Raw genomic sequence first — 26,293 nt, 5'->3', positions numbered from 1 at the left:
ACCATAATAACCGATGCAGGACCAGTGTGGTGGTGCATAACGCAGCTGTTCAGCATCCTCTCTCCACGGTGCCTCCAGACTCGAATTCGACCATCGTGCTGTTGCAGACAGAAGCGTGACTCGTCAGTCACGCTTCTTGTCAGTGAAGTCAGTCTGTGAAGACAATTTCATTCCATTCTGCCGTCCAAATCCTTATTTCATCGCACCATTGGCGGCGGAGACGTCTGTGGTTTTGCGTCAAGGGTAGACGAAGCAATGGACGTATTGCGGACAGACCACTCTGCTGTAAATGGCGTCGAATGGTACGCGCAGACACTGGATGATGCGTTACAGACTGAATGGGCTGTGATATGGTTCGTGATGTGACTGAGCGATCCGTCACTGCCATGTGCACAATGTTCCTGTCATCATGTGAAGTGGTGCACTGTGGTGGATGTGATCGAACACGTCGGTCTGTCGTACCCTCCTGCATCCAAAGGTCACATAACCGCATTACAGTTGTTTGGTTTCGTCCAACACGGCTATCGCTTTTCCTGAAAGATAATCCACATTCTCGGTAGGCCACTATCCTTCCTCTGTCGAACTCGGAAACGTGATCAAACGATGATCGCTTTTTACTACGAGGCATAATTGATCGTTTTACGAGGAATAATTGACGAACTTGAAATCGTCGAAAACTCCAAACCTTAAATAGCGTTTTGAAGTGGCGCCACAGGCGCGCGTGATGTGCGTCTGTGCTAAAATTCACCTCCGCTAATGCATGTTTTAAATTTCATGTTATTTGCATGCTTCCTTCAGGGTGTTGCATATCGGTGGAAAGCAGTGTATATCAGCCCATATATTGAGAAAAAGGCAAAATATATGTGTAACTTTCCAAAAGTCAATTACACAGAAATAAGTTAAACGCATGGTTAGTTTGACGTTAGAAATGTCGATTCCAGAATCCAGATCCTTATATATCTTTATATTATTAAAAAGAAAGAGTAATATCATTTTTTAAATTTTGTCTTCTAACTAACATAATAGAAAATATTGATAATTAAAGTAGATTATACGAAATTTAATGTAAATATTTCTGTTTAACGTCGTAATAAGCAAAAACGAAAGTAATGTAAAAGACATTTTGAATTAAATTGTGTATGAAGAAAAATGTATTGCTATGATATCCCTCGGGAATAAAATTAAAAATATAACAAAAGACTACCTTTATAAAATTTTAAGCTATAATTTTTAAGTTAAATTTCTTAATTCTAAGATATAATTACATTCTTATTTAAAGATAGCTAGAAAATAATAGAAATGCACACACTGACCAAAACAAACCTTCCCCAGGGGAGGATCGAACTCACAACCTCGGCATATCTCACTTGTACTACCGTATAAGTACCGAGCGCTAACCAGTTGCGCCACTGGGGATACAGCAATCGCTTCTATCAAATGATATAAATGCGGTTTCCAGTCACACTTTTGTCCCTTACTAAAGTTATAGCAAGACACAAAAGGCACGAGTTCCTTCGTCTTCTATTAGGAACGAGAATTCGCATTCATGTTCTTTGCGGAAAACAGCCTCTTCGTAAAACAGCGCGCTGCTTCTCTTTTTTCCGGTGGCCAGCAATGTATGTACGTTTTTTGCAATAGGGTAAAAACGACGATGCACTCAAATATGGGCCTCTGGAAGCCAAATTTGGAATTTGGAATTTGTTTTATTATCTTTTTCATATTTTATGAAATGTTAACGAATTTTTTATTAGAATACTCAACGATTTCAAAGCGAGCAATGACAAATGTACAGAAGGGAGAAAAAACAATCTCTACGCACGAGACTGTATCGGAAATTCTAAAGATATGCTCATTTTAAATTAGTTTGTGATACTGCTGTTGAACTGAATTTTATGGTTTAAGTGTGAAGAACATGATATTTAATAAATAAAGGTAAGACACAAAGCGAAAAAAAAAGTAAAAAAAAGTCCATTTGAACGTAATATAAAATCTGAAAGCTTTTAGACTTTAGTTTTTTAATTTTATTTTTATTTTTTTCTGCAAAAATAACACCTATATGAAACGAAGCCTTCACTATTTTTTTAAGTGAAATAATAAAGTCGTGCCACTTACTAATTAAATTTTATCATTTAACAATTTGTGTAACAGCTGGAAATCTTCGTTGATCTTTACAATATGGTAACTGGTAGTTTGGCGACATTTTGGAGGCGATAAAGGTTACTACCTAGGACTTTGGTAATAATGTGAGCAGTAGTCAGTTCCGATTACGCATTATTTTGTGTGAGGGAAATGAGAGATCATGGGATATGCCATGTGATATTAATGGACGAATTACGGTTCTTTAATTGGAAAAGGGGGGAAATCGGGAAAAAATCTGGAAATTTTGTATTTGGTTTATTCTGTGTTGTGTGAAACAGTGTTCGTGAATTTTTGGATCCCATGGCCGTAACTAAAGAAAAGTTTATCGGACACATAATCAAGATTCTGAAGAAGATGAGGTTAGTATTTTTAATTATTTGAGGATATTATTTTTATGCATTGTTCTAAATGTAAGGTGGAAGTAAAGGAATTTGGTATTATTGGGAAAATCGTTATTAGCAATGATTTAGTTTAAAGTAATTAGGATTGTAAGGTAATTTTTATTAATTTAATGTTTGTGCTCATTTATATTTTAAGTAGTGTTTTTGAGTTTAATTATATTTTAATGAAATGATAGTTATTTTGTGAATTTTATGTTTGTAGGAATTTGGTATACGTTTCAGCTGAAGTAAACGTGCATGGAAATAATTTAAATATCTGACACTAAGTATTTGTAATGGTTGCGGTATGAATTCGTTGGTGACGTTTATAATATAATAGATGATTTAGAGGTAAAAGTTTTTGGATATTTTATTTATTTTATATGTGGAAATGTTCATATTTGGAAAGGGTAAATACTTTTTCGCGATCAGGTAATTTCATATATGTTCTTTACCGGGTTTAAAGATTGATAAAATTGTCATGTATTTTCGTGAAATTTTTCTAATTTATGAGAAAAAAGCAGTGTACATGGATATAGTGAAGAGTGTGCGCAATGCCATTTTTGTGCAGTTCTGGGATGTTTTTTTAAGTAAAAATAAGTCGGCGTGTACATGGTTTATGTGTATGTGTTACTTTGAAAAACGCGTAAGGAGTATGGTATTGTGCACTTTTTCCCAATTTTGCAGTGAATATTTGTCATGATTAAGCAGTTTTGTTAGATAAAATTTCTAGCATAAGTGTAATTCGGCTAGTAGATTGTTGGAAGAAGTGTTCAGTAGATAAAAAGAAAAGAAACATGTCTTTACTTCGTGAAGACAAAATGGCGGCGGGAAAAAAAATATAGAGGGTTGCTGTAGGAGAGTTGGTCGCCAAATTTTCGCCAAAAAAACGCCAAGTTACCATAATGTAAAGATCAACCGAAATCTTATTTATGATTGTCATTCTTGGTAGTTCGACATTAGTTTTGATGCAATGTGTTTAGAAGGAATTTAAGCTAATAACATATAGGGTAATTCTCCCGCCTTCTTAGCGTGCCTACGTGGTGTAGTGGTTGGCGTCCTCGGCGCGTTTCGAGAGATCCGTGGTTCGAGTCCCGGCGAAGGCATTGCTTGTTTTTCACTTCTCCTGTATCAAAAATACCTGTTGTTTCTACAGTGACGCCCGAACTAAAAAAGGTGGTAGATGATGATTCTCCACCACGAGGATTTGGCGATTGGATCCTTTAATCCCCAGTCGCCCTTTATGGGGGAGAATACATACCTCCCGCATTCTTAGCGTGCCTTCGTGACGTAGTGGTCAGCGCGTGTCCGAGAGGTCTGTGGTTCGAGTCTCGACGAGGGCGTTGCTCGTTTTTCACGCCCTCGGTATCAAAAATACGTAATGTCTCTACAAACATAAAATTTTAAGTAATTCCACAGAAAACTATTCTTTGTAAATAGCGGAAGGGATTTCCGTAGATTATTTTCAAACTACAAAACAAATCCTAAAAAATTTTGAAACTGTATTGCATTTCTAGTACTATTGCAAAAAAGTATTGTTAAAAGTCTTATATTCTTAAATGTCCTATCGTAAAACTCATCAGTGCATTCTTCAAGCATCATGTGCTATAAAATAAGTTATATTTATTTTACGTTATTCACATATATTTTAACTTATAATTCTCGGAAACTAACGAGCATAATTAAGACACAATAACACGCCGAATAAATACTAATTCAGAAGTCAAACAACAAATTTACATTTAATTTACATTGGCCAAACTAAGAGAGCCTTAAAATTTCGCGTCAAGGAACATGAGGCATATGTTAGAAAAAAGGAAACACAGAAGTCTTCTGTTGCTCAACATTGTTGGTCCGAAAACCACACTTTCAATTTTTCTGCTGCCAAAATTATTCAAAAAACATCTTCCATGGGAGAACTGGATTTTCTAGAGGCATTTCATATTCATAAAAATCTTTCTGTTCTAGTTAACGATCCTAATTCCAATCCAAATTTGCCTTCGGCCTTTAAAGAAATTATGTTTTAGTTCTGATTTCACCAACAGATGGCGCCACTTGCTTATTCTTGTCCAGGCTTTCTTATCTTATCTAATCATTATTTCCTATCTTGTTCATTTGCGGTTTTGCAGCTGAAGATGGTGGTTCGGTAAAACCATCGAAACTAGTCTTGTGAAAATTTTGTAAATATAGCGCTGATTTTTGTTGTTTGACTTCTGAATTAACGAGCATAATTAAAATCTTATATATAAATATTGTTACGAATTTTGCATGTATATAATATTGTTACGAATTTTGTAGTAAAATTATGAGTGAAACTATAGTATTTTTGGTATAATATAACATGAAATGCTTGAAAAAGAAGAAGCTATGCCGGAAAAATACGATTACAGGAGGCAAGTCCGCTTAACATTCGATAAATGACTACCTCGCCAATTCAGCGAGATATCGCAAAGTTGGCGACGGTTTTGGCGACTAACTTTCGCCACCAATTTGCCGAGAAATCGCCGAAAGTCGCCAGACATGGCGACGATTTGGCTACATTTCTGTCAGGTCCCTGTCTAGCTAATTGATACTGCGATTGAATAACTGTAATTGATCCATATATGCAACTGTAACCGTATCCTAACCTTAAATATAGCTTTAATCGTATATGCCTTCCAGTAATTTCGAGAAATGGAATTTACTAGAGATTTCTCGTCGGCTGGGTGTAAACTATATAAGACCGGAGAGAGTATCTGCTCTCATTTGTTAGTTCGTACCTGAAGTCGAAGTATTGCGATATCCGTGAGATTTTCGCCTTATAAGTGCGCTTTGCATTGCGTTGTGTTTAATGTTCTTAGTAGTTTGAAGTGTAATTACTGATTTTTCTCTGTGATACTGAGAAGAACTGTATCAATTCTTTTGTTGGAAGTTCCAGAACTGTAAAGGGTTTCTTTCTGTAAAATAAATTTGTAAAATAAATCAAACCGTCATCCGTTCTATGTGAAATCAATTCATTATGAACCTGTAGGAAAGCACCAATTTTGGGTGTCAGAAGTGGTATTTAATGTGGGTTATAAAAGCGATGAATGAGCAACTAAGGCAGCTGATGGTAACCTTTGCTTCGTTCAAAGAATATGTGAAATCAGGTCAAGAGGAAATGAAAAGAGAAATTACTTCCATAATAGAAAGCAACTTTGAAGCTATGGAAAGCAAAATAGACACGACTGAAAACAGGGTTGGAGAAATTCAACCTAAAGTTTCTGCTGTTGAACAACAAATCGAAGAAAGAGTTTCCTCTGTCCAACGACAAACCGAAGAAGGATTTCTACTATCTAACATCAAATAGATGACAGAATTTCTGCAGCTGTAGCCAAGGAAGTTGAGAAATTAAAAAAAATTGATAACGACTGCTGGTCAGAATTGTAACGCCATTAAATTCGTAACAATATGTTCATAATTACTTTAAATCGATTCGATATAGAATTCGATTTTTTTTTTCAAAAAAGTCTCTTCGAATGTTTTTTTATTTGAGGTGTTTTGTCACAGCTGGAGCAAACTTAGAATGGAACCATTCTTTGAATAGTTATTGCTTTATCCAAGCAGTCCTTACAGCTCGATAGTGCATTGGCAGTGACTTGACGTTAATATCTTTAAATGTTTTTGGCTTTGCTGATTAGCAAACAACCATCAAAGGGAATTCATGGGTTCCAGTAGCGTTGTCGCATACTGACAAGTGTGTCTTTATATTTTTTGCAGTCTGGTGCAGCGGTTTCGTTTCTAAACGCTAATATTTTCTCTGGAAGCAATTTATAATACAGACCAGTTTCATCCACCTTGTAAACTTGAATACTATCCCATATTCCGGAACCCTCTTATTTTTTAATTTAGACGAGCGCGCGATACAGTTAATGTAGAAAGTGATTCCTTATTTAAAGTTTGCTTACTGAATTTTCATTTTTTGTAATTGTTTTACGGATTTTTTTATTTCCATACTTAAATTAATTACGGCCGGTTAAAGCGGAGATCCGGTTAAACAGAAGTTAAGGGCGAGACTAGTGTATCCTTTTCATAATGTAACATGAAATGCCTCAAGGGATGAAGCTCTGCCAAAAAAATAAGATTACAAGGGAAAATGTACTTAACATTGAGATAAATGCCTATCTCGCCAAATTGACGAGATATGTCCCAACTTGTGATGGTTTTGGCGACTAACGTTTATCACCCCATTTGGCCCAAAATCGCTAAACTTGGCGACCCATTGGCGCCATGTTCGTCCGGCCCCTGTATAATTGTAATTGGTACTGCAGTTGATTAGCTGTAATTATTTCATATATGGGTACTTACGTATTAACGCAACCAGGCCAAAATTCGCATAAATCGCCAAATTTGGCGAACCTAGTTACGGCAACCCTACGTGTTATACGTAGTTTTGTAAAATGAATTTATTTGTAAAAAGAAAAAATAACACTGGGCATGTACTACCACAGCAATGGGTTTTCGGCGGAATTTGCCGGGAAAAGAAAGAGACTTTTTTGGTTACTGTACCTAACAGATGCGCCGTTACCCTCATGGAAAAAATTTGCGAAAATATCAAGGAAGGAAGCATCATTTATTCGGATTGCTGGAAAGGATACAATACAAGTGAGTTCGAAAATGCTGGATTTCTGCATGGAACTGTTAATCACAAATATAACTTTGTGGATCCCAACACGGGCGTTCACACACAACATGTAGAGCGCATGTGGGGCTCAGCCAAATGGCGCAACAAAAAACAGAGAGAAACAGCCCGTCATCATCTTGACTCATACCTTATCGAATTTATATGGCGCCAAGCTGAAGCTGTTAATGGCGAAGACGGTTTTCAATCAGTGCTAAAAGCAATAGCCAAAAGATTTCCTCCGAAAAAATAATTCTGCAACTTATTCAAATTCGAAACCGGAAGGGTTTAATTGCTATTTTATATTTTAAAACAAAATAATATAAAAAACTGTATTAAAAATTATCTGTAATTAATAAATGTACATTTTCTTTCTATTCATACTTTTTTACTCAAACTTACAAATCGCGCCAACCTGGTTGCGATAATACGTAAGTACCCATATATGTAGCTGTATCCGGCCGTTATAAACCATATATGCTTTTAGTAATTTCGAGAAATGGAAGGTACTAGAGATTTCTCAACGGCCTCAGAAAACTATATAAGCCTGTAATGAGCATCGATTTTGAGTTTTTCATTTCAGACTAGACTTAAAGTATCGAATGATCTCCATGCGAGCTTCGCTCTTTCGATGCGCGTTGCATTGCGTTGTGTTTAATGTTCTAGTTGTTTGAAAGGGCAATCACTAAATGTTCTTTGTGTACTGAGAAGAGCTGTACGAGTACTTATTTAAAGTTCCAGAACTGTTAAGTGATTTTTTCGGGAAAATAGATTCTATCAATTTACCATTACCTGCAGTCCATTATGGACCAGTACGCACGCAACAGTGTAAATTTAATGCATTTGTTATTCAACATACGCGCAACTGTTTTATTAAAATTCATTCAAAAATGTGCTAAATATAGAAATGAGTAGCGGCACAAGCAATATGTTATGATGCGGCTCGTTACCTGCAGTTAGGATTATTAATGCTTTTTGAATTTTTATTCGGAAGTAGAAAAACGAAAACAAGTACAGGTCACGCTTAAAATTAATCCAACCCTGAGGATCCCAAGAAGACAATCTGATTCATAACGAGTACAACAACATGTTTTTAGCCTAAGAAATTCTGTAACCACTCGTGTGTTTCTCATTACTCTTTTTTAAATAAATACGAGATCTTTCAGGATTCTGCATAGTGGATTAGGGACAGTTTTTATTTCGTTTCACTGTAATGACTTCCGATACGAAAATCCAAAAAAGTGTCTAAAATCCTGAGAAAATCATAAGTTCTTGTTGGCAAATATTTTGCCTGAGGTCGCATTTCAATTTTAATTGCCATTCTTCGCATTGTTAATATATTTATACATAACTACAGTCACAATGTTACTTTCATGCCGTATACTGCATCAATGTAACATGAAATAAATTTTCAGAAAGTCACGAGATACAGAATGGTAAACTAACACTTCCTTTCTAGGGCAATTTTCGTAATTCAAGACAAGTTTTACTATAGTTAAAGCGGCAATGGTTTATACTTTGCTTATAAACATATAGGAGGAATGTGTATCATATACATTCATCCTATGTGAAAGGATCGATCATCCTACATATTTATTAGGAAATAGGAGGATTTCGTGTATTTTATCATACAATTAATATGCATAGAAATAATAAGCGTTAATATTTTGAAATGCTATTATAGAATTAATAAGCATTAATATTTTGAAGTAGTACATTATACGTAATTAATAAACATTGGCATTTTGAAGTATTGCATATTGGGGCGTTTCAATATGAGCCCGAAAGATGCATTTTTCCTTGAAAAATTTCTAATCCAAAGTAAGTGTGACTTTAGATACGTCCGTAGCATGTTACTATAATGCAAAGTGAGCTCAATTTTGTTGATCGAATGTGGCGTCTGTGAAAGTGATGAATAATCAAAAAGTTAACACATCATCAACATGATAAGCAAGAACACAACAAGTATCTGTGAAACAAAGGATTATAGTTATAAGGTATTTCTCCCACCTTCTTAGCGAGCCTTCGTGCTGTAGGGGTCTGCACGCTCAACGCGTAAGTGAGAGATCCGCGGTTTGGTTTCCTGCGAAGGCGTTGCTCATTTTTCATCTTGCCTACTTCCAAAAAATACCTAATATCTCTACAGTGGCGCCCGAACTAAAAGGGTGGTGGATGATGATTTCTCCCTACCCAGGATTTGGCAATTGGGTCCCCTAAAAACCCAGTACCCTTTAAAAAGGGGGAGTATATAAGGTATTTCTCCCGCCTTCCCAGCGTGCCTTCGTGGTGTAGTGGTCTGTACGCTCGGCCGGTATCCAGAGGTCCGCGGCTCGATTCCCGGCGAAGACCGTGCTATATTTTCATCTTACCTCCTTCCAAAAATACCTAATGTCTCTACATAGTTACGTTTATAGTTGAAGAAAGGACTTCAGGATCAAAGTAAATTTTAATCAGGCTTTGCAGACAATGTCGAGAGCAAATTATTTTTATTTACAGGCGGGTGAGACAAACTCCCACATTCTATGGTAATTCAAATTTTAACCCTCATGCTCCTTAATATTAACACAAAAGTGAGGGAGTTTATACATAACTAGGGGAAGCTCCTTCTTTAAAGAAGGATTAAAAAATTTCCAGAACGATTGAGAGACACGCAGCGTAGAATAGAGATTCTTCTTATACTAACATCCATTTTGTAACCATTAAATCATTTCATTTTTTCAACCACTTTATTCTTCTGAGTCACATTTGAATGGTCTTGTAAAATCAGCCGTATTCAGTCAGTGGAGGGCCCACCAGCGGCCGAGCGGTAAAGTCGCTGAACACTGGTAGTTCGGTCCGAGGTTCGAATCCCGCGAACGGGCTGGCTGCATGGGTGTTTTCGTGGTTTTCCCCATGTGTAACGTGTATACGAGCCAGTTTCCCTTAAAAAGTCCTCCACGAAGGCATTCCTTCCCTTAGGCAGATAGCCCTAGTGTGCTTTGCCGTGATTAAATAAATACACCACCACCACACCACATCAGTCAGTGGAGGAATGGCTAAAGCTGCAAAACGACTGGTAGCCGAGTGTAGTTGAACGCTGGTAGCTGACTGCATGCAGTTGCGTGCTTTTTATCCCGAGTAATATAAATAAATAAAAACTAAGTCTTTTCGTAGGGAAATAAATACCTTCAATTTGCTTTGCTGTAACGAATTAAAAGATAATTCATAAAATTATTTTAAAAATCTCTTCGGTCTCGCTAATTCTAAGGAAACTAATGCAAAAGAACATATTTTAAAATATCATTCCGTTTATTTTTTTAAGATAAACTAATACAAAAGAAGGTATTTAAAAACAAAAATTAGTTTTTAAAAATCAATTTTAATGATAACAGTTTCAGAAAGATATTTAACTGCATAAAGTATTTTCTCCCTCCTACCAGCATGCCTTTTGTCCGTAACAGTAGCACATTCGGCGCGTATTCGAGAGCTCCAGGTTCGAATCCCGGCCAGGTACTGATAATTTTCCCGTCTCCCGCATGAAAACCTCATGAGTCTGAAATTATAAAAAAACAGATGATAGTAGGTTAGCGCTTTAGCAAATGGTATTTTGAATAAAAACTATTCTCGAACTACATATATTCCCAAATTTTTAATGCATTGAAACCACTCGGGGCAACTGTGGCTTCAATGTATTAAAATAAAATTTAAAAAAATCTATTAACAACAACGCCTGGTGGCTGGAGAGATGAAATACTAAACATAACTAACATAACATTAAATGATATTAATAGTAAAAACATACTTTAAAAAAAAGGGAAAAAAATCTGAAAGCTTTTAAATTTTAAATTACCCCTAAAGGGACGTTTTGTGTGTTACCTTTATTTATTTAATACCATGTTCTTCGCATTTAAACCATAAAATTCAATTCGACAGTATCGCAAAATAATTTTAAAATGAGCATATCTTTAGGACTTCGGATACACACTCTCGCGCGCTGGAGATAAAAATGTTTTTTTTTTTTTCGTACAGTGCTACCATTTTTCACTTTGAAATCGTTGAGTTTGTAAATCAAAATTTCGTTAAAGGTTACAAAGTGATAATAAAACAAATTTCACATTCCAAATTAGGGCTTCCAGATGGTCATATTCGGAGGAAGATTACGTTATTCAAAATTGGATGGCTCTAGGTACCGTTGGTTTATCACAATGCGAAAAACATACATAAATTTATGCAGATTTTTCATGATTTAATTTCTTTAAATATATCACAGGGCTCTAATATTAGGTGGCAACAATTTGAAAAGTGAACCGACATTTATAGTAAATCAACGCAAAATGCCAAAACGAAATTAATAGTCCCTCTGGGTAAATTGCCCTTTGGACTAATAATATTTTATTTCTTTGATCAAAAATTATCTCTAAATTAAACACTTAGGAGGGATTCTTCGTGGTGGAATTCCTGAGAGAATTTGGCTTCTGTTAAATGTTGCACTAGGGGAAAACCTACATGGAACCAATCCAATCAAAGGGGTCTAAACCTGAAACAAGTTGCTAATACATGAAGCTATCCATTTTAGCACATTATATAATCCGCGGGCTCTGTACCTGCAGTTATAATACGCTGACAAGTGATTCCGATTTTTCGTCTAGACCTGAAAAATTGAATGAAAGGAATAAAATTCAAGAGTAAGAGTCAGGTGTAATGATGATAGGATAAGTGAAAAGAGTAATAGTGGTTAATAATTAGTGTTAGTTAGATTACTGGTAATAGTGATTATTAGAGAAGTTACAAGAGATAATTAAGCAAGCCGTCGGGAAGAGTTTCACCCTACATTGTTGTCTAAGATTTAATAAATTCCCAATAACTGAATATTCAGATACTCGAGACATGCATAAGTTTCATTCTAATTGAATATGAGTATTTTTTACCAGTAATAAAGCTTCCTCCTTATTAAATATGAGATCCACAAGCCTCTGATCGGAAATAAGGCTAATGAGCACTGGTAGTTTGATTCCGGTTTAATCTCGGCGAATAAACTCTGTCCGTCAGCGTTATTCTATTTTATTTCCATGGAGGACATGAGTATAAGCCAGTTTCCTTTGGAAACTCCCCTACGAAGGTATCTCATTAGACAGATAGATCAATGCGCCTTGCTAGTAAATCAAGTTCTCAATAAAACTTTGTCGGTTTCATTCAAATGAAATTTCTCTATAAACGGAAATTTGAAGTATCAAAACTCGAAATTTCGGAAGATTGCCGAATTTTCATTTTAGTCATTTTTGAGAAAATTTGCTCCTAATATCTTAAATTCCTCACTTAACCTAAGAATGTGAGCTTAAAATTGCAGAGACATTAGTATTTTTTGGAAGCGGGAGAAATGAAAAATTTGCAACGCCTTCGCCGGGAATCGAACCACGGACCTCTCAATTACGTGCTGAGCGTGCAGACTACCACACCGCGAAGGCATGCAAAGAAGGTGGGAGAAATACCTTATAAAATAAATAAATAAGGGATAAAAGTGATCTTCTAGGATTGTTTCTATTCTGGAAGCATATTCAAGTAAATTACTGATACACTACTTGCGCGATATTAAAAAATGCGCTGCATTCAACAAAGTAATTTTATAATTTGAAATAAAAGCGAAATATCTTACTCACTATCGAATGGCAGGTATATCTACAATTGTTGGAGTTGATTTTATCGAGATTGAAAGCATTAGCACTGCAAAGAGGATTTTTCGAGGTATATTTTTTCTTTTAGTATACTAAATTACATTTGAGTTTTATGTACGGATCTTCAAAGAAAATTACTGTAATAAAATTTATGAAAATGATTAATTTTATTATCATTAATAAATTTAATAACAACAAAGACTATAATTTAAATATGACTTAAATAAATGATTGAAATTAAAATTTATGTCTTCAGCGTATGGGACATTGAGGAAACTTTTATAATTACTTATCGCAATCGTGGTTTATTGAACGAAGAATCAGTATGAATTTTATGAAGTTTTTTAATCGCAAAATAGTTATCCTTCTTTATATCTCGTTTCACTTCAGAGCAAAAAAGAGAGGAAAAAATGCAATATTAACTATAGAGGGAAAAAACGATTCACTTGAATAAAAACAAGTTAGGATTTAACGTTTCCTTCAAGTTGCTTCATTAAACAGATTTATCATTGATTTTCTAGTATTTATTAGTCCCACGCGTTTAAAATGTCTCGAATTCTAATGTGGAGGGGAAGTTAAGTTTATCTAAATATAAACCGAACTTTGTGAGACTAAACAACGAAGAGTCCCTCTATTTCCTTCTGAGTGGTTGATGACTCTGTTTGGGAAATGACGACTGACACGCTTAGTTGCTTACGATCATTTTTTAGATGTTCAAGAAGAAGGGAGTCACGCCTTTTTACCTCACTAGAAACTATGCAACCGCGACAATATTTCTTTTGTTTCGCCTGACTTTACTTAACTATATGAAAAGAGAAGCCATTAGAAGAGGCTCTGCAGTCAACTGTAGACAATATAAAGCTTAATGGATAACTTATATTATACTTTACTAATGCCGTAAGGTCTTCGACATTAATTGATTGTTTTGCACGGTTAGTCACCTTACTATAAATCAAAGGGTTTTCCTTTCAGACCAAATGCGTATACAGTCTTCCTGCGAAACTTCACGTCTACATATCTCGAAAATGAACTTGTGGATTCACAAAAATACGCAAATTTAAAACTTTTACATTATCGTCCTACAAAGTAATTTTTAGCAATCTTCCCAACCGGCCAAGCCGTATATATACGTACAAGATATTTTGCTGTCACTTTTAGAAAATTCTGTGTACATGCATCTTAAAACGTTATAAGGTATTCTCTTCCTTCTTCCAGCATGCCTTCGTGGTGTAACGGTGTCACACTCACCGTGTATTCGAGAAGACCAGGTTCTAGTCCCGTCGAAGGTAATGCTCATTGTTCACGTCTCCAGCATGAAGAAATCCAATGCCACTACAGTGGCACCCCAACTAAAAAATAGGGGACGACAATTCGTCACCACCAAGATTTGGCGATTACGTCTCTATCCTCAGCCGCCTTTAAAAGGGGGAGTGTATAAGGTATTTTCTCCCTCCTTCCAGCATGTCTTCGTGGTGTAACGGTATCACACTCGGCGCGTATTCAAGAAATCCAGGTTCGATCCCGGTGCGGGTGTTTCTCATTTTTCACGTCTCCAAGAAACGCAATGATTCTACAATGTGTCTGAACAATCAGGAATGTTTGTTAGAAGGAAAATCATCTAGGTATAAAACAGAAAGGATATCTTAGAATTATAATTCGAAAATTACTTTCTTTCATAGCATTTTTGGGAACACTGGGTTCCTTTTGGAGACAAACCCTAGTACAGATTGAGGGTTCTTAATCTGTTACTCCTCTTCCAGGAGGGCTTTGTAGAAGGAACTCTCTTTGAAACGCGCAAATTTTTCCCTTAAAATTTCTCGAGATTTAACTGTGATTCAAAACAAGCACAACTGAATATATATCGAAATACCGCTTGCAGGCCCATGTTCCTCTTTTATCAAATGAATTAAATAAAGTAAATTTTCGGTGCTGCAATTTTAGTAAATTGAATCTTTTGCTAAAAAATAAATAGAATTAAATTTTTATTCAGGCCTCGCAGAAAAAGGTGCTATTAAGGAAGATATTTCCTTTGGCAGAATATATCAAACAACAAAAAAAAAAAAAAAAAAATATCCATCCTCATAAAAACTACTCAAGATATCTTAAATTTTGGAGTACCTTATGCAAGTGGTGCTAAAATGATACCAATAATAATACGCTTCCTCATACCTGAATATGTCAAATAGTCTCAATCTTCAGTCTCATTAAAATAGTCGAGAGGACTTTATTAAAATGTTGGCGTATTTTATTCAAATTATGCAAAAGGGATTCCAATGAAGAAATATTTTCTTATGGACGGATATGTCAAACAGAAAAATTTCAATCCTCATCAAAATTACCAGATATTTTAACTAAAATTTTGAAATATCTTCTACGGGTGATGTTAAAGAAAGAAACTAGTAACAATGTTTTTCTCTGTACGAATACGTTAAACAGCAAAAAGTCTCTCCTTATCAGAATTACACGAGATTAATTAAAATTTGGGTTAATTTACAACCGTTAAGTAACGTTAAGGAAGGCTGCGAATAAGAAACGTTTTCTTTACCGGATATGTTAAAGAGAAATACTCAATCTTTATCGAAATTATTCGAGAATATTAGTTAATATTTTGGAATACCTTATACAAATGATGTTAAAGAATACCATTAAAAGAAACTTTAATTATCAAAAAAACAAATTTTTTACTGGAGATATTTCAGTTCAAATTTTGGGATTTATATATAAATGATTCTAATGAAAGCTATCAACAAATAAATATTTTCTCTACAGTAATATATTAAAGAGTCAAAAGTCATCCTGATAAAAATTTGAGACAAATTTGTTTGGAGGCAACTTACAAATACTGTTAAAGAAATGTTATTTAACGCAGCGATTGTAATTTTTGCTATGTAAAGCAGCGATACCTTTTTAAAATTTTCATTCAAAGCAAAATTAGATGCGTACTGTCTTGAGAAACTTTTACATGTTGCTTCAACCCTACATAATGAAAACTTTCCTCTAATATCATTTGAGATATATTGAATGATAGTTCGAATAGCCTTTTTCACATAACAATGAAAATATATGTTTTTTCTACTTGAAATGTCTTTATCTTACACTCTCGTTTAAAATTTAAGTTCTGTATAATTTTACTAAACGTTTCATGTAACCCAAAATGGCGTCAGCTTAAAGCTTTTCTTATTCCATGCATTATTAAGGGGGAAAAATTCCTCGATTTTTTATCAGTCGGTCAAAAGATTGTAAAGTTTATCCTAATTTTTCAACAGTTATCTTTAGTCAAAGCTACTTTCCTGTCCCTCCTAATTTCAACTTAAAATTTCCTAGCAGAATGTGTTTTTAGAGTCGCTTATAATGCAAATGAGGAAGAGCGGTGTTTAAGCCGAGGTTCTACTGACTTTGTTAGAGAGCCAGAGTTCCTGACTAGCTCGCGTTCGCCTTTTGGCTGCACTCTCTAAAAGCTATTACTACGCTCTGCTTCAGGGCCTTGATAGCTTTGCCAGCTTATTTAATATGTAGATGTCAATTACTTAGAAATCTTTATAACTTCGGCTATATCTTTTTAGTTAAGCATTAGTTAAGTTTTACTTCTCATTGAGTTCAAGCCCAAGTGAAGGTTTTGTTGTACGCTCTGAGAACGAAGCCAGCTGTTAAGTACTTATTTTGAGAAATGAAGGGTTATTAACCCTTCTTAAGTTTTACATTTCTGTTTCTGAACTAAAGCGATTATTCGCTTACCAGTTCCCGAAATTCCTACACACTTAGCTGTTAGATAAAAGGTTGGAACCCAGAAAAATTTTTGTAATATTTTTTAAATAACTCGTACGAAAATATTGTGTTTAATCTTCAGAAATTAGTAGAAATTCTTGATGCTCTTTTTCAAAATATGTATGATAACTTTGTTGGCAACTGATCTACTATTGTCTGTTTATTGCAAGACTCTATCAACGGTTGCTGTAATATACATTTCTTATACATTCCAAGTGGGGGAAAGTTAAATGAAAGTCTTATTTTTTTTAATTTTTCGAAACTGTTCGTTGGGTGCGGGAAAAGCAAACACTCTGAGGAGCATATGTAAAAAATATTTTACGTTTCAATTTTAAAAGAAATCTGACTTTTAAATTATAAAATTTCATATGGACATCAAATGACTTTCATCAACGTCTTATTATATTAAACACATTTTTTCCTGTATTTGATTTAAACTTATTTCCTCGAATATCATTTGAGATATATTTCTCATTCAATTGATTCAATTCTCATTTCGCAGCAAGGCAAAAATACACAAAATCTCATTAAAAATTGTAAAATACAGAAAACAATAAAATACCAAATACAGTTAAAACAAAATTTTTACAATTAAGATCAGAGTTCCCACCCAAAAACAAGCAGTTCGGTGAGCGGGCAGGAAGATAGATTGCGCAAAATTGAAATTTTACTTTTGATTCCACTCGGCAAAAAGACACTGAAGTTGGTGCACAAACTAACTTGATTCACTATTCTATTAAGATTTCAAATGTACATAAATGGCTGCTTCGTTAGGATTAGTACCACATGAACAACTTCTAAATGGTTGATAATTCTACAATTGTAGAATGATGAAGCATTAAACTTGAACTGAAACATTATCAGGTTCAATGTTCCTTCTTACCTTCTTCGGGAACATACAAGGACCTGACTCGGAACAGAGAGCTTACTAAAGCTATGTTCACTAATTGTGGTAAGTAGACAGGATACACATGAAGGGTATACAAAACCCTTTATTTTTCTCTATATACAATAACTTCCGTACTTCGGAATACACTGACCCGCCACTCGGGGTCTAACGTAAAAGTATAAAAATAAAACTAAACTCTAATTTAACTTTAAACTAATAAACGTGGAAGATTGGCCTTATATTAACAGGAAGCGTATGTAGTACAGAGACTGTGAACACTACAATACGTTTAAATTTATCAAGAGAATTAAAACCTCTGGCCTGGAAGGCAAACAGCAACTGCGTAACTTCTAAGGTAAGCGGCCTGCTTTGACTCAACTGCTTCCTCTCTCTCGCTTGGCAAAAAGCCACAACTTAAATACTTGGCGTTCGCCAGACGACTTTGCATAAAAACCTTAACGCTTATAATTCTGGAAGTAGAAAATAAGAAGTGATAGTAAAGATTCAAAATAAAAATAAACGTTAGTAAAACTTAAGATCCTTACAACATAAGAAAAAAATAATTCAATTACTTTTGAAGCAAAAAAGTGTACAAATCACTAAACTACAAAAAAACCTGAGCTTACTAAGCTGTTAATAATATCTTATATATATATATATATTTGGTGTTGCCGATTGCAACCAAAAAGGGAGGTGCACAAGTACATGTTATAGCAGTCCCACACAGAAAATTTCAGATTTCTGTGACTACTCGTTTTTGAGGTATGCGAGATACATGCATGCGTACGGACGGATGGACATTACAAAAAATTAAATCTCTTTTGAATCCATTTTAAATCCATTTTGTGATCAGTTTTGGAAAATGAGTCCTTTTTTCTGTTCGTACGTACGGATGTCACGGAAAAACATCTTTCAAATGGATTCTAGAGAGGTCAAAACGGACATTTTCGTTAAGATATGATACCCGAAGTATCCAAGACTAATAATTAATTTCAAAACTGCACAGAATGATCGCCCTCATTTTTCCAAGTGGCAACAGTGAATATTTTCAACAGTCAGCAGTCCAGTATACAACTGAATGAAAAACTGTTGCCAAAATAACATTCCTAAGAGAATGAAACTATTCAAAATGTTGAGATAAAATCGAAAAGATAAAATTTAAAAAACATCTGATTCGAATTTTGCAAAAAAATCGCTTCAAGGTGCATTGGCTCATGTCTAGATGCACATATATACCAAATTTCGCATCCCTGGGTCTATTAGCTTACGCGCAGCACGAAGGAAAAGCCACACAGACTCTTTTTTTTATTATATGGAGACATAAGGAAGTAAAAACGTATATTGCCAAATCATCATTAAACGCATCACGTTGGCAGGCTTACATGCATTTTTTCAAGATACCCCTACGAGAAATGCCCGTTTCTATGTTAATAGATAACTGCACACTTTCTGTCATGTACTCTTGTATCCAAACAGTGTTAATTTGGTTTGAAGTAAACGACCTAACGATTCTTTTTTAAAATATGAGGAAGACAGATAAAATAAATTCTCAAGTGAAACGAACATCTCTACAAAGTTAATGCGTTAACTAATACCGTAATTCACTAAACAAAATTTATTCAAAATAACATGCATGCGTACGGTATTGTTAGATTAATAGACATTGGAACTCCTGATTAACTGTACTGATGAATTCATATCATAAAAAAAGCGAAGAAAAGTAGCTTTATAAAATTATATTTATATCGCAATATCATAAAAAATTAACTTTTAAGGGTTTGAGGAAGAAACACATGAAGTGCATAGTTCAAAAGAAGTTTAAATAAAACAACTACAAAGTTTATTTAGATTTCAATTTCTTTTTTTTTAGCAAACTGCCTCGTAGATTCCTTTTATCGTGATAACATTCTTCCAAAAATCTCCCAACTGGGGCAGTGGTTAGTGACGATGCCTGCCGTACCGAAGGCACCGGGTCCGGAACCCGGAGAAGGTATGGATATTTTGAATGTATATTGTTCGTGCGGCATGGGGCACTCTAAATATGCGGCGAACCGAAATTCCTCTCGGTAGATTGCAGGTAGGGAAGACCGTTGGACCCATCTCTTCGGTACGCTCTCCTTCAAAACTAGAGGCGGACCTTAGTAAAGCCCTATTGAGTATGGTGCTCAGGGCTTTTACCAACTGCAGGCATAATCTTGCACTCCTTGCCACGATAAATTTCGGGATCTTGTTCTGATGCTAAGTGACATAATTGACAACAACAACAATAATTATCTTTTCTTGCTTGCATTTTCAAACATTCGAGTAGCATAAAAAATTTCAATGATGTCAGATAGTCTTATATTTTTATCAGAACTTTCCTACATCATAATATAGCATTTCAGAAATCAGATTATTTTTTTAATCCCAATCCATGGATTAATAGCTAAAGTTTTAGCTACATTTCGAAGTTTAGTAAGGAGATTCATTGCATCGAAAATAGCGAGCATCATTTAAAACATCGCAGTTTTCATCTTTTTCCAAGTCGAGTTGGAAATTTTTGTATGTTAAGATATACGAATAAACAACAGAATGAATAATTCTGAATTCAGTGAAAACTAAAGTTTAACGATCATAATTAATTATGCATTAACCGTCGATGCAAGAGCTCTTCAGAACTTCTGTTTCCTCTTTAGAATTCTCTCATGTACTTTATGTAGTGGTCCTGTAATTTAACCGATTTAAATGATACGAGTAGCCCGAATATTATAATAGTTAGCAAAAGCAAAAACGTTATAAATGTTGCATTATCAATGAACTCCCATCGAAAATTTGGGAATGTTCGATACAAGTTAAGGGATCACTGTATTTTTACATTTCGTGGAATCGCTGACAATCGTATCTGTAAACGGTAAGACAGGAAAACTAAAATTATTTACAGTACACTGCAATTCATTTTCTCAGGTTTATGATAAGTACGTCTATCAAGTGTGTACTAGCTGTTTAATATGTTTTGTAATTTTCTTTAAAGAATAAATCGCAAGATCTACTGCATTAGTTTTACATAATATCAAACAGTATTAAGTGGTGTGTACGTACCTCGACATAATTTTAAATGTGTGAAAGCATGGAAATAGGTTATGTTCAAAGTATGCAATTTTGTGTAAATGCCTTGAATACTCTTCACATAGTGACACACAATACAGTAATCCAGTCAATTATTTTTGAAATTTTCATGCAATAACTGAATTTTTAATGTAAAATACGTTAAGGGATTCCATGAAAAATGCCTCTGAAATTCATTTCCATATTTTTTATGTAATACCAACCTTAATTACTGGAAAGTATCTCTAGATTCTTTGTTATATCCTGTTGCAGATCAATGCAGCTACAATAATACACGTGTGTGGATGTAGTCGATTGAAATAATATTGCGCAATACTGTGTTCTATTGTGTTTCGGGAGATGCTTCAGAATTGAATGAAAATAACATCGAGAGGCCGTCTCGGGCGCACAGGTGTCGTTAAGTAGGCATGTAGAAAACCGGGATTCAAGGTCAGCCAAGACCCACGAATTGACCCTGCAGTGGAAACCACCCTCCCGGGGTGTACCACTGACCTCGATCTTACGAGACGGATAAACATTGCAATCCCCCTCCCGCTTCAGAGCGCATAAATTACAAACGAGAATTTTTTTTAACCCCTGTAAGAGGACATTCGACTAAAATCGTACGCACTTCATTATTTTTTAATCACCTTGGATACTTTCTACAACTTCACTACAGTTTCGGAATTAGGTCAAATAAATATTTCGTTTTCGGTTTTGGCAGCAGTGAAAAATTAATTAATATATATATAGGTAGATATATATCTTGAATGAATAGATGAATAAAGTAATGTAATATATATATATATATATATATATATATATGCATACATTAAATGTGTGAATCGTCTGCACTGTGATCTTCTGATGCGTATATAACGTTTTATTCAATTTTTAAAGATAATGGATTTTACTTTTCATTGTTCAACTAATGTGGAAATGCATTCAATCCTTGCTACACAATGAGAAAAAGAATGTGGGCAAAATGAATACTAATAAAATTTCAAAAAGTTATTTAAAATGTTTATTTGATTGATAGAGGTTTATACAAAGCATTCGAAAAATTGTAGTAAAAAATAATAAACTTTCTTGTTAGGCAGTGCGCAAAATAGTACTTCTGTAAGCTAAATAGGTGGCATATAGAGTCAAAAATAACTTAATTATAATAATAATGCAAATTTTCATCAAAATATTAATCTCATGTAATTAAAAATTGCATCAATTAAATGTTTTTATAAATTGCATTAATTATGTAGCGTTATAAAAAAAACTTGGAATATTATTAAATAATACGTTTATTGCCTTTAAATAGCTCAATTTGTTAATCAGTTACTAAAGTTACAGTTCGAAAGTTGTTTTAAAGATTTTATATAAACAGGCACAAACGTAAACTGTAGAATTAGGCAGAAAAGAAACTTTAGATTGGCAGAGATTTTATATATTAATTTTGTAAAAGACATGTACAGTTCTCCTTTTTTTGGGAGCGAAAGGATTTTCCTTTCCCTACTGAAAGAAAGCGAAGAATATCTGTCGCCCTCGTTAGAGTTTTCTATAAAATTTTTATGCTTTACTGTGTGAGTGTCTTTGATTATGGCAAAGCCTCGAGAGCTATCAGCCTAAGGGGAGGAATGCCTTCGTGGAGAACTTTCTAAGGAAAACTGGCTCATATACATTACACATGGGGAAAAACCACGAAAACGCCCATGCAGCTAGCCCGTTCGCGGGATTCGAACCTCGGGCCGAATTACCAGTGTTCAGCAACTTTACCGCTGGGCCACTAGTGGGCTTTATGCTTTGCTTAAGAAGTTAGTTGAATTTTGCCATTACAATAATAGCCAATTGTATATTTTAGAGTTAACTGATTGTCGAGGTGCTTAGTTAAAACTGAAAATTTTTAATTACCTGAAATGATTTGCTTGATTTAATTTTTTGTGACCTAGTAATTAACAATCAACTGTACGTACTTTTCTCTAGTGTCTTAGTACATAATAATGGAATAGGTGGTCCTCATCTGAAAAAAAAAAAAAGAGCTCTTACCCATAAGACCCAAGGCTAAAGGAAAAATACTGTTAAACTTAGAAAAATCTAACGTCAGCCACTCTAAATTTTTTAATAAACAGATACTGTCTAGGCAGATTTGGATAATACAGCCATGAATTTTTATTAGATCTGTATTTACAAGCAACTTATTACATACAATGCATAAGAACATAATTTCAAATATTACAAAGTCATTAACAAACTACAGTAAGGAGTTTGTAATGCTCAAATGTCATTAACAGTAGTATTAATGGATATGTAATATTAACAAATATAGAGAACGCCTATATATTAACAGTATGTGGCTATAATACATAAACTTAATGTTTCCTTTGGATACTGGACGTTTGTCGAGAGAAAAGTGATTAAATTGCCCCTCAGGTGGTACTGGAAAAACTTTTCTCACAAATCATTAATCTTTTACTGGCAAAAGTACGAGTTAAGATACACATTGTACTGGCTCTTGCATCATCCGGAATTGCTGCTACATTGCTAACGGGAGGAAGAACAGTTCATTCAGCATTTAAATTGCCATTAAATATAGGAAATACCAAAACACTAACATGTAATATTTCTAGAAGTTCTGCCAAAGCAAAAGTTCTACAAGAGAGCAAAATAATTGCGTGGGATGAAAGCACAAAATCTTACAAAGCTGCGTTCGTAACCCTTGATATTACTTTGCAAGACCTGAGATATAACAATAGAAGAATGAGAGGCATTATATTGCTACTTGCCCGAGATTTTCGTCAAACATTTCGACCCGAATTCGATTTTCGACCCGTTGTTCCACGGAGGATACGAGCTGATGAAATGCATACATGCTTAAAACCATTTAAAAGCCAGATTAAGAAGGGTGGCCGCATAGCTGTTAGTAATACATAATTTTGCAATATAATAACAATACAATATTCAACAGATTGATATAAAATCTTAAATCTGGTTTTTGATACATTACATTTTACAGAATAGTTTGAAAATTGTATTTGTCTACTGTTCTGCTTATAATGAAAATTAAATAAAAGATTAATTTTATTACTTCTTGAAGAAAAGGTGGAATTTTATACTTTTACTGCATGCATAAATTTACGTAAAGAATTTTACTATAGCCATCTGAAGCCATAATATTCGAAAATCAAAGATTTTTAGGGACATTTAATCCAATACGTTTAAAATAAATTCAGATCAAATTTTGCATCTCTGAGATAAACACTGACATAATGATCCCTATACATATCGCATAGTATTAACTTAATCTGACTATAATCATGCATTTCCAGTGTTTATAACAAAGTATCTGGAAGTAAAAAAATCTTAACTTTATATAATTACTCTAAATATAAATTATAAGCAAATGCAAACAAATATTTATAAAAATTACAAGGTATTTCCTTCCTCCTTTTCACGAGTCTTCGTGATGTAACTGGATAAAACGTCCGGCTAGTAATCTGGAGGTCTGGTGCTCGAATCTTGGCGAAGGCATAGTGCATTTTTCCCCGTCTCCTGCATAAAAAAAAACGAATGACTCTACAAAATTTAAAATAATATTGGAAATGACTTATTTTATGGAAAACGGAACTCAAATTATTAACCCTGCTTATTCAAATATGATAGAAAAGATTAATGGAATGCAAGTAATATTTCTCTATATTATCTTTAGACTGGGAATGGGGATACGTTTTAACCTAAATATTAAAAATTGGCATGCGAGAAGTAAACGTAAGGGTTAACAAAAAGAAATTACTCAAAGCATTTTCTTACGGAAAGCAGTTTTATACTTACTGCCCGCTATATGGAAAAACGGAAGTTCCTGCATGGCTCGTTAATTCAAGTAATATCATTATCTGCTTTGGTATAATTTACAGAAAAAACACTTGTTATGCTTATGTAATAACTCATAGAGTAAACAACGAGCAATAATCTTATATAGAGTAAGTACATAAATACTTTAATATTTTCAGGTTTAGCTATTAGCTGTTCATCACATGGCGATCTACATACCATTCTCATTCATTTAAATTAATTTAATGGATACTTAAAATATGTACTATATTACATAACCTTTTCATGTTATTCGAATAAAAGGAAAAATTAAAAGAAACTAACAACAAGTTTAATTTTGCCTGGCTTAGAAGCAGCAACAACTAATTCAGATATCTGGAAATCGGACAATTAAAATTCTCGTTTGAATTTTCTCATTATAACTAAAATAATGAGCAAATTCAAAGAACGAACGTTGTATATATTTACTGCTTAATCCTCAGTGCAACGTAACGTGAACTGTACCTTGAGAAAGCAAGTAGTTTGTACACTAAAAGAAAGAAAGCCATACCAAACGGAGATTAGCAGCATGCCTGACTTTCAAACAAGAGATCTAAATCAGCATTCCTTGAAATCTGATTATCAAATGAAACTCGATCGAGCAAATGTTTTAAATAGGTTGTTGTTTGTTGTAAAAAAATAAACGCATCAGGTCAGAGAGTTTCTTTCTGAAACATGCTCGGAATGTTAATAGAAAAGAAGAATTGAAGCTTCATATACGGAAAAGAGATTAAGAAGAGAAAAAAAAGCAGGTTATCTCAAAACAGTTGAAAACACGAAAAAAAAAATATGGAAGGTCTCGAAATTTTCCGAATTTCTACTTCTTTTTTACTAGCAATTACAATAGCAAGCAGATACCTCGAATGGGCAGTTGAATGGTATGATGCAATTTTGTTTTGTTGTGTTTTAGAAAAATTAGAAAATAATCAATTTAAAAATAGCTGTTTAAAAAACACAGGGTTAAAAAGAGAGAGAAAGCATTTAGTAAGCAAAGACAGCATAAATATATCCAAAAGCAACCCACCTAAAGGCTCACCCCACTATTTGTTTTCCATTCACTTTCCAATATCTCGGAGAGATGTAGTTGCTTTACTTTATACTTTTCGTCTTGTTCAAATAAAGACCAGAAATCATTATCAGTTGACGATACCTAAGATTTCCCATTTATCTTTTACATTACAAACGTGCGTTGGTCATAAATGTAACAATATGACGAGTTTAAAGTCCATTTTATCTGCATTTTAGAAACATTATTGAATAAATGTTATTTTATACCATGAACGGTATAAAAGAAATAGATTTTTATAACACTATGGGGTCAGTTGCAATAGTACTAAGTATGCTGCTTGTTTACTCGCTCGTCAGCATCCAAAATAAAATGTGACGGTAAATAAAATTTTGTAAGAAAGAGTTGTCTCTATTTTCTCTATAGTCTTTTTCTGAATTTTGTTCAAATAATAATAAGCTTTCGGAAATGGTAATGCGTTTTTACTTCCTTGTACGAAGTAAAATGAAAGTATTGCAATCGCGAAAGGTTTCAGGCAGCAAATTTCAAGAAAAATATCCATTTTGACCGCTATCGAATGCAATTTAACGATGGTTTTGCGTGATATCTGTACGTAAGGACAGAATAAAAGACTCGTTTCCTCCAAAAAAATTATAAAACTGCTTTAAAATGAATTCTGAAGAGAATTTTTCGTGGCGTCTGTACGAACGTATGTACGCACGTATCTCGCATAACTCAAAAACGAGTAGCCTCAGAACGTTGAAATTTTGTATATAGGACTGTTATAACATGTAGATGTGCACCTCGTATTTTGGTTGCAATCGGCCGCACCAAACGTATATAATTACTATATTTATATATATATCCATTCTGTTACTCGGC

The 26,293-nt window shown here is 34.2% G+C and overlaps 1 long non-coding RNA gene and 1 other non-coding gene across 2 annotated transcripts; both read right to left on the bottom strand.

The window, feature by feature from the left end:
* Positions 1-1,324: 1,324 nt before the first annotated feature.
* TRNAI-UAU (transfer RNA isoleucine (anticodon UAU)) lies at positions 1,325-1,416 on the bottom strand. The gene is given in 2 exon segments: positions 1,325-1,360; positions 1,379-1,416. It is a non-coding gene; the product is annotated as a tRNA-Ile (tRNA).
* Positions 1,417-22,689: 21,273 nt separating this feature from the next.
* LOC118184003 (uncharacterized) lies at positions 22,690-25,513 on the bottom strand. Its single transcript, XR_004757334.2, has 3 exons — positions 25,430-25,513; positions 23,966-24,087; positions 22,690-23,079 (listed from the first exon to the last, which is right to left on the bottom strand). It is a non-coding gene; the product is annotated as an uncharacterized LOC118184003 (long non-coding RNA).
* Positions 25,514-26,293: the final 780 nt, after the last annotated feature.

The sequence above is a fragment of the Stegodyphus dumicola genome, chromosome 4 (assembly GCF_044657685.1).
Source record: "Stegodyphus dumicola isolate Sdum_Otavi_A_Nest chromosome 4, ASM4465768v1".
Classification (NCBI taxonomy): Eukaryota; Metazoa; Arthropoda; class Arachnida; order Araneae; family Eresidae; genus Stegodyphus; species Stegodyphus dumicola.
This window is presented reverse-complemented; position numbering and strand designations above follow the sequence as displayed.